Source organism: Chiloscyllium punctatum, chromosome 40 (assembly GCF_047496795.1).
Source record: "Chiloscyllium punctatum isolate Juve2018m chromosome 40, sChiPun1.3, whole genome shotgun sequence".
Taxonomy (NCBI): domain Eukaryota; kingdom Metazoa; phylum Chordata; class Chondrichthyes; order Orectolobiformes; family Hemiscylliidae; genus Chiloscyllium; species Chiloscyllium punctatum.
Window position 1 is genome coordinate 60,460,367 of NC_092778.1, and position 9,111 is coordinate 60,469,477.

Below are 9,111 nucleotides of genomic sequence, written 5' to 3' on the forward strand. Positions count from 1 at the left end.
CTTAGATGTCTCTTGTGGTGCTGTGGTAGTGTCCCTGTCTCTGAGCAGGGAGATTTGGATTCAAGTCTCACTTGCCCCCACCTCCTTTTCAACTCTATAACAACATCCCTGATCAGGTTGACTGAAGTTACCTTCCATCCCCTCCCTTAGATGTCTCTTGTGGTGCTGTGGTAGTGTCCCTGTCTCTGAGCAGGGAGATTTGGATTCAAGTCTCACTTGCCCCCAACATCTGTCATAATAATTCTGAACAGGATGTTTAGGAAAGTTAGCTCAATCCACTGCTCCAGCTGATGAAGATTTGCCCCCGTACCCACTTGGGTGGCACATTGGCTCAGTGGTTAGCACTGCTGCCTCACAGCGCCTGGGACCCGGATTCAATTCCATCCTCAGGTGACTGTCTGTTTGGAGTTTGCACATTCTCCCCATAGGGAGGAAGTATGTTGTATGCAACATTCCCGCATTGCAAATCCTCTATTCCATTTTTCTTCACTCTTTCATGGGATATGGGAGTCGATGGCTGAGCCCATATTTATTGCCCTTTCCTTATAGCCCTGGAACTGACTGGCTTGCTAGACCTCTTCAGAGGGGCAAAATCAACTAGGCAAAAGTGAGGACTGCAGATGCTGGAAACCAGAGTTTAGATCAGAGTGGTGCTGGAAAAGCGCAGCAGGTCAGGCAGCATCCGAGGAGCAGGAAAATCAATGTTTCGGGCAAAAGCCCTTCATCAGGAATAGAGGCAGGAAGCCTCCAGGTTGGAGAGATAAATGGAGGGGGTAGGGGGGAGGGGTGTTGGGGAGAAGGTAGCAAAGAGTACAATAGGTGAATGGGGATGGCGTGGAGGTGATAGGTCAGAGAGGAGGGTGGGGGAAGGTAGCAAAGGGTACAATGGGTGAATGGGGATGGGGATGGAGGTGATAGACCAGAGGGGAGGGTGGAGTGGATAGGTGGGAAGGGAGATTGGCAGGTAGGACAGTACTGAGCTGAAAGGACGGAACTGAAGTAAGGTGAGGGGAGGGGCAGTTAACCATATTGGGAGCACCACCACTTGCAGGTTCCCCTCCAAGCCCCTCACCATCCTGACTTGGAAGTAGATCGCTGTTCCTTCACTGTTGCTGGGTCAAAATCCTGAAATTCCCTCTCTAATGGCATTGTGGGTCAACCCACAGCACACGGACTGGAGCGGTTCAACAAGCAGGTCGCCACCACCTTCACAAGGGGCAACTAGGGACGGACGATAAATGTTGGCCCAGCCAGTGATGTCCATGTCTCACAAATGGGCCTGAAATCACCTGTAGGCTGGATTTCTTTCCCAAAGGGCTAGGAGTGAATCAGGTAGGTTTTCACAACAATCCACCATAATCTTCACAATGATTATTGAAATGACCTTTGAACTTCAGATTTGTTCATCAAATTTAAATGCCACAAAGAAGCTTGAAGCCATGCCCCCAAAGCATCACACTGACCCACTGGGAAAATATCCCCATTTCTTCAGTGTTACTAGGTCAAAATCCTGACTTTCCTCCTTAATGGTATAATCCACTGATTGTAAGCCCAGTATTAACATTACACTACCATCAGCTTGACAAGCCAATCGCAAAACTGTTATGTACCAAACCAGACCCCCTCAAAGTATTCAGAAGATAGTCTACACCCTAACCTTTTCTTATATTAAAGGTAAATATAAGGGGTTGCATTCCCAATGCAATTTGATTGGTCAAACTACCAGATTTAAAGAAAAATACACTTTATTCATCCACTATAGTTAAAATACAGCAAAAGAAAGAAAGAATTGGAATAACTTGACTCTATTTAAAAACTTAGAACAATAGTTCCGGTAGCTATTACTAATTAACTGTTCCAATTGAGTAACATTCCATAAACACATTCTTTGCAATAAAGCAAATTTAGGCACTGGTTGTCTCTCATGCAACTCCTGTAGCAGGAAGAGAATCCCAAATTTTTGGCTGTAACTGAGAGAGAGAGAGAGAAAGAGAGAAAGCCTCCACCTCTTCAAGACTCCAAGAGCAACAACTGAAGCTAAAGATCGTGATTCTGTGGGAGCTTGACCACACCCATTCAGACTGCTTCTATTGTTCCAACTTTAAAAAAAACCAAGGCTTCACAGCTGTTTACTCTCGCGGTTGTGGTTGACTACTCATCACCTTTGCCTTAAAACCTCTGTCCAAAAGAAACCAGGACAAAACACACCTCTTAGAGCCACAGTATCATCACAAACTTTCAAATGCAAGAAAATGTGGTTCCTGTTGAGATGATTCAAAAAATTCTATCGACCTTGTCATTTCCCTCACTTTAGATGAAAATAAGACCATGGATGGGTACATGAATAAGAAGGGTTTGGGGGATATTGGACAAGCATTGACAAATGGGACTGGATTATTTTAGGATATCTGGTTGGCATGGATGGGTTGGACCGAAGGGTCTGTTTCTGTGCTGTACATCTCTATGTTGAGAAGAACAGTTGGTTGGAATCCACAGTGATATTGTTTAAAGTAAATGCCCGTGGATACTTTTAATCAATCTGTTATTCCATACCACTGGAGAAGCTGGGACGTAAACCCTGGCATTCTGGCTCAGAGGCAGGGACACTACCACTGTACCATGACAGCCTTCAAATTGACAGGTCTTCCTTGGTTGTATTGATCATTCTTTTTTTTTTATGAGCCTTTAAGGAGTACTGGACAATTTTGACATAAATTGTCAAACAGAATTTCAAAGTTTATTCCCATTTATTCCAAGGCTTCCAAACTCACAGAGTCTCTACAGTGTGAAAACAGGCCATTTGGCCCAACAAGTCCACACCAAAGTCCAAAGAGTAACCCACCCAGACCCATTCCCCAGCATTTACCCCTGACTCATGCACCCAGCCTACAGATCCATGAGCACTATGGGCAACTCAGCACAGCCAATTCCCCAAACTGCACATCGTTGGACTGTGGGAGGAAACCAGAGCGCCTAGAGGAAATCCACAGACACAGGGAGATTGTGCAAACTCCACACAGAATGTCACCCAAGGAAGTGATTGAACCCAGGTCCCTGACACTGTGAGGCAGCAGTGCTAACCACTGAGCCACCATGCCACCCCATAAATGGCTTCTAGCTCCCTTCATAAAAAGGAATGCTGATATTACTCACAGAGTTTTCCAACAACAGGAACGATATCAAGTTAAAAGTCAAGGTTAAAGAATGTCACACCCACGTTTTGGCTGGAATTCTTAATGGACTGTACTCTCTAGAGGTTTTCTTATGCTTTTGCCTTGTGTTGCTAGAATGCTAGCGCAGAGAACGTGCGGAAACGTGAACAAAGTCCCTTCATGGATGTTCGCCAAATTCTCCAATAGTTTCAGATGTAAGGACAGGAACACTTCGGCCTGTGCAGTATCCTGATTTGTAAACCAGGAGCATTTACCCTCCCAGCATGTAAAATTGTTTACCCCACCCCAGTCCATTGATCTGTAAACCAGGGGCAGTTACCTAAAGCGCTCTGCTAGGAGGCGCCCAGTCTCCCCAATGTAGAGGACACCGCATCGGGAGCAACGGATACAATAAATGATATTAGTGGATGTGCAAGTAAAACTTTGATGGATGTGGAAGGCTCCTTTAGGGCCTTGGATAGAGGTGAGGGATAGAGGTACACACATCAGTCAGCGAGGAACTGAGGGGCAGCACCCCAAACCTCAGAGCCAGCTGAAGTACCGTGTACGGTTCTAGGTGCTACACGTGAACTCGCTGGACAGGCTGCAGAACAGCTGATGAGAATGTTTCCCGGGGTGGAACACTTCAGTCATGAGAAGAGATCCACTGACATCTGGTAGATGTTTCCAAAATTCTGACAAGCTTGAACAGAACAGAGAGAAAAATGTTTCTGCTTCTAAAAGAAATGCAAACCGGGGAACAGAGAGCTTTGTGTTTTGCAAAAAAAAAGCAAATGTGAGGTGAGGAAACTTTTTTCACGCAATGGGTAGAGTCATAGAGATGTACAGCACAGAAACAGACCCTTCGGTCCAACCCGTCCATGCCGACCAGATATCCCAACCCAATCTAGTCCCATTTGCCAGCACTTGGCCCATATCCCTCTAAACCCTTCCTATTCATATACCCATCCAGATGCCTTTTAAATGCTGTAATTGTACCAGCCTCCACCACTTCCTCTGGCACCTCATTCCATACACGCAGCAGCCTCTGTGTGAAAATGTTGCCCCTTAGGTCCCTTTTATATCTTTTTTCTCTCACCCTAAGGCTATGCCCTCTAGTTTTGGACTTTCCTACTCTGGGGAAAATACCTTGTCTATTTATCTTATCCATGACTGTCATGATTTTATAAACCTCTATATGGCTACTATATGGGGTGGCACGGTGGCTCAGTGGTTAGCACTGCTGCCTCACAGCAGTATGGACCTGCGTTTGATTCCCAGCTCAGGTGACTGTCTGTGTAGAGTTTGCGCATATCCCCGTGTCTGCGTGGGTTTCCTCCGGGTGATCCGGGATTCCTCTCACAGTCCAAAGATGTGCAGGTTAGGTGAATTGGCCGTGCTAAATTGCCCATAGTTTGCCCATAGACAAATTAGTCAAAGGGAAATGGGTCTGGGTGGGTTATTCTTCAGGGGGTCATTGTGGACTTGTTGGGCCCAAGAGCCTGTTTCCACGCTGTAGGGAATCTAAACTAATCTACCCCTCAGCTTCTGACACTCCAGGGTAAACAGCCCCAGTCTATTCAGCCTCTCCCTATAGCTCAAACCCTCCAACCCTGGCAATATCCTTCTAAATGCTTTCAAGTTTCACAACACCTTTCTTATCGCAAGGAGGCCAGAATTAATCTGGGACTACACTGCCTGGTGGAGACAGGTTCAATTGAGGCATTCAAGAGTTATTTAAATTATTTATTGTTTCTATTAATTTATTTAAATTGAACAATGTGCAGGCTTACAGGAAAAAAGGCAACAAGTGAATGTTGGGAGGGCTGCTGTAGACACAATGGGCTGAATGGTCTGCAACTCTGTCATCAGATGCAGTCAATTCCATTGTCACAAATGTCTGCTGAGTGAACACTTTCATTAAGTGAAGGCAAATTGAAAATCCAAAGTGATTTGTATCAAAATCTGTGGTTCATTTCATCTGAAGTCAAGATCTCCCTATCCACATGAAAAGCTTCGCGGTATTGACAGCACAAATTATATATTTTTGGCACGTCACCTGGATAATGTCAAGTTGCTTATTCATCTTTTCCAAACATCATATGAATTGAAGTCAAAGACATGATTCATAGTCAGCAAGTTTCACTTACAGTTTTTATAAACCGCCCTGATCTCTGAATCCTGCATCATATTGTTACATCTCTTTACTACAAAATGACACTCAGTCTTTTTTCTCAGTTTCATTGCCGGTTCAGCTCAATGTTTTTATCCTGGAATAAACCAGAATTTCGATCAGGTCTACCACAGCTCCCTAACTCAACTAAATAAAATGAGATATGGGATGCTGGTAAGATGCTGCCTATCTATATCACCTTTTAAAATTGTTAAAACAACTCCAAACTTTGTCAAGGGGCTGTTACAAAATTTATTAACTGAATTTCTGTTGTATGACTTTGAGCTTTTTTCATTATATCATACTTTTCAGACAAGTGGTATGGTACTTATTATTTTGGTTCAACCTCTGACCCTGAGATATGTAACACTGATGGTTTTTGACTCAGGGAAGGTAAGCTGACTGTGTGTAATTATGACAGAATCTACAGTCTGCTGGTTATTCTTTCAGCCATTGTACTGTGAATAGGAGGGAACAGATACCACAGAATAATAATAAAAAGGAAGACGGCTTTTTTGTTGTTGTTGTTGTGACATTTTGCTATTGTAGACTGGAGGGTTTGAGTTATAAGGAGAAGCTGGACAGGCTGGGACTTTTTTCCACTATACCATAGATTAAGACGTCACTTTTTAAAGGTTTATAAAACCATGAGGGGTATATATAAGGTGAATGGCAGGTGTCTTTTCCTTAGGGTAGGGGATTTCCACTAGACCAGGGGGCATATATTTAAGGTGAGAGGAGAAAGATTTAAAAAAGACACAAAGGGTAACTTTTTTTTAACAGAATGGTTTGTGTATGGAATGAACTTGCAGAGGAACTTAGTGGATATGGGTACAGTTACAATGTTTAAAAGACATTTGGATAAGTACATGAAAAAAATGTTTGGAGAGATATGGTCCATGTGCAGATGAGACTCGTTTAGATTGGATTACTTACAGAGTGGAAACAGGCCCCTCAGCCCAAACTGACCCGCCACCCACCCAGACCCATTCCCCCACATTTACACCTTCACCTAATGCTATAGGCAATTTAGCATGGCCAATTCACCTAACCTGCACATTTTTTGGATTGTGGGAGGAAACCAGAGCACCCAAAGGAAACCCACGCAGACACCGGGAGAATGTGCAAACTGCACACAGTCAGTCGCCTGAGGTGGGAATTGAACCCGGGTCTCTGGTACTGTGAGGCAGCAGTGCTAACCACTATGCCACCATTTGGGGTTATGGTCTGCATGGATGGGTTGAACTTCAGAGTCTGTTTCTGTGCTGTATGACTCTATAACTCTATACCAGTGATAGATTAAGCTGATGCTTCTGGATGTTGGTGATCACTGAAGTGACAGGGGATAACACTGGGTTCAGGATGTGATTTCTACATAGAACCAACCTCAGACCCATCCTCCTGGTACAAAGAAAATCCCTAAAAATAATGAAATGGAATTGTTGGGATGCTGGTGCTGTCTTGACCACATGGGGCTGTACCTGTAGCTGAATGGGAGGCAGGTTTGTAGACTATTATTTGGGATGAATGCCTCACTGATAATTCTATCAATACTGCTTCAGCCCAGTCTCCACTTTGTTGCCTGACTTCCATTTAGTAGGTGGTCAGAGCCCAATACCTTGTAAGAAAGGAAGTTCGGGTGTGAATGGCCCAGCAAATGGTGTGTGGATGTTTCTACCAGATTACACAAAGAAAGATTACACAACTGTTTCTCTGTGGCTTAGAGACAGACCTCCACTCAGAGTCATAGAGGTGTACAGCACGGAAACAGATCCTTCAGTCCAACTCGTCCATACTGACCAGATATCCCAACCTAATTTAGTCCCTTTTGCCAGCACCCGGCCCATATCCCTCTAAACCCTTCCTATTTATATACTCATTCAGATACCTTTTAAATGCTGCAATTGTACCAGCCTCCATCACTTCCTCTGGCAGCTCATTCCATACAGGCACCACCCTCTGTGTGAAAAAGTTGTCCCTTTATATCTTTCCCCTCTCACCCTAAACCAATGCCCTCTAGTTTTGGACTCTCCTACTCCAAGAAAAAGCCCTTGTTTATTTACCCTATCCATGCCCCTCATGATTTTATAAACCTCTATAAGGTCACCCCTCAGCCTCTGACACTCCAGGGAAAACAGCCCCAGCCTATTCAGCCTCTCCCTATAGCTCAAACCCTCCGACCCTGGCAACATCCTTTTAAATCTTTTCTGAACCTTTTCAAGTTTAACAACATCTTTCCTATATCAAATATTGAGGTTAGTGGTGAATTTGAACCCAGGCTCCCTCATTTAGTGAGATCATGGCTGAGCTGATAATTCTCAACTTCACTTTCCCACCACTCCCCCTTGCTGAATAAAAGTCTGTCTATCTCAGCCGTGACCCTGTGCAATATGTAAGTAATATGCTCAGGATGTCTATTATTTAATAAACTGCAACTCCTAAATGAAGAGACAGCTTGTGATTAAATATTTTGGCAAGCTGATCTGATTTGTAACTAAAACAGTCACCGTGCTACTTATAGAATAAGCAAACAAAACATTACGAATCACACCATCCTCGTAGTCCATGGTGCAAATGACAGGGAAAGAAAACCAAACGTATGCCTTTAACACATGAGTTTGGTTGAATTGATGCATTATTCAGATTTGTTTTCACTGCATGTTATGCTATTTGGATGTCAACAACAGGTCGACTCACCACAGAGCCTCTGATATCTTGGGAATATCCTTTTCAACTCCATTATCTCAAACAAACATTAATTTACCAGACAGTAGTTCTCACCACTTCTCAATAGAGGAGAGAGTTGGACAACTTATCAGAGTCACATTAAGCCTTTAGGTGCATTCCATCTTCACTGGACAAAACCCCGACAGCTGAAAGTTAATACTGAGAGCACACTCAAAGCAGAGCTCAATACAGGACTTCCCAAATCCAAATACTAAAGACATACTGAAATCATAGAGTCAGTACATCGAACCGTTCTACATGAAAATAATGCTCCCATTAATGCTGATTGGTGGTTAACAGCCAGGGCTTGTTATAGAGTCGCCAGGGCTTGTTATAGAGTCATAGAGATGTACAGCATGGAAACAGACCCTTTGGTCCAACCCGTCCATGCCGACCAGATATCCCAACCCAATCTAGTCCCACCTGCCAGCACCCGGCCCATATCCCTCCAAACCCTTCCTATTCATATATCCATCCAAATGCTTCTTAAATGTTGCAATTATACCAACCTCCACCACATCCTCTGGTAGCTCGTTCCATACACATACCACCCTCTGTGTGGAAAAGTTGCCCCTTAGGTCTCTTTTGTATCTTTTCCCTCTCACCCTAAACCTATGCCCTCTAGTTCTGGATTCCCCCACTCCAGAGAAAAGACTTCGCCTATTTATCCTATCCATGCTCCTTATAATTTTGTAAACCTCTATAAGGTCATCCCTCAGCCTCCGACGCTCCAGGGAAAACAGCCCCAGCCTGTTCAGCCTCTCCCTGTAGCTCAGATCCTCCAACCCTGGCAACATCCTTGTAAACCTTTTCTGAACCCTTTCAAGTTTCCGATAGGAAGGAGACCAGAATTGCACGCAATATTCCAACAGTGGCCTAACCAATGTCCTGTACAGCCGCAACAAGACCTCCCAACTCCTGTACTCAGTACTCTAACCAATAAAGGAAAGCATACCAAACGCCTTCTTCACTATCCTATCTACCTGTGACTCCACTTTCAAGAAGCTATGAACCTGCACTCCAAGGTCTCTTTGTTCAGTAACACTCCCTAGGACCTTA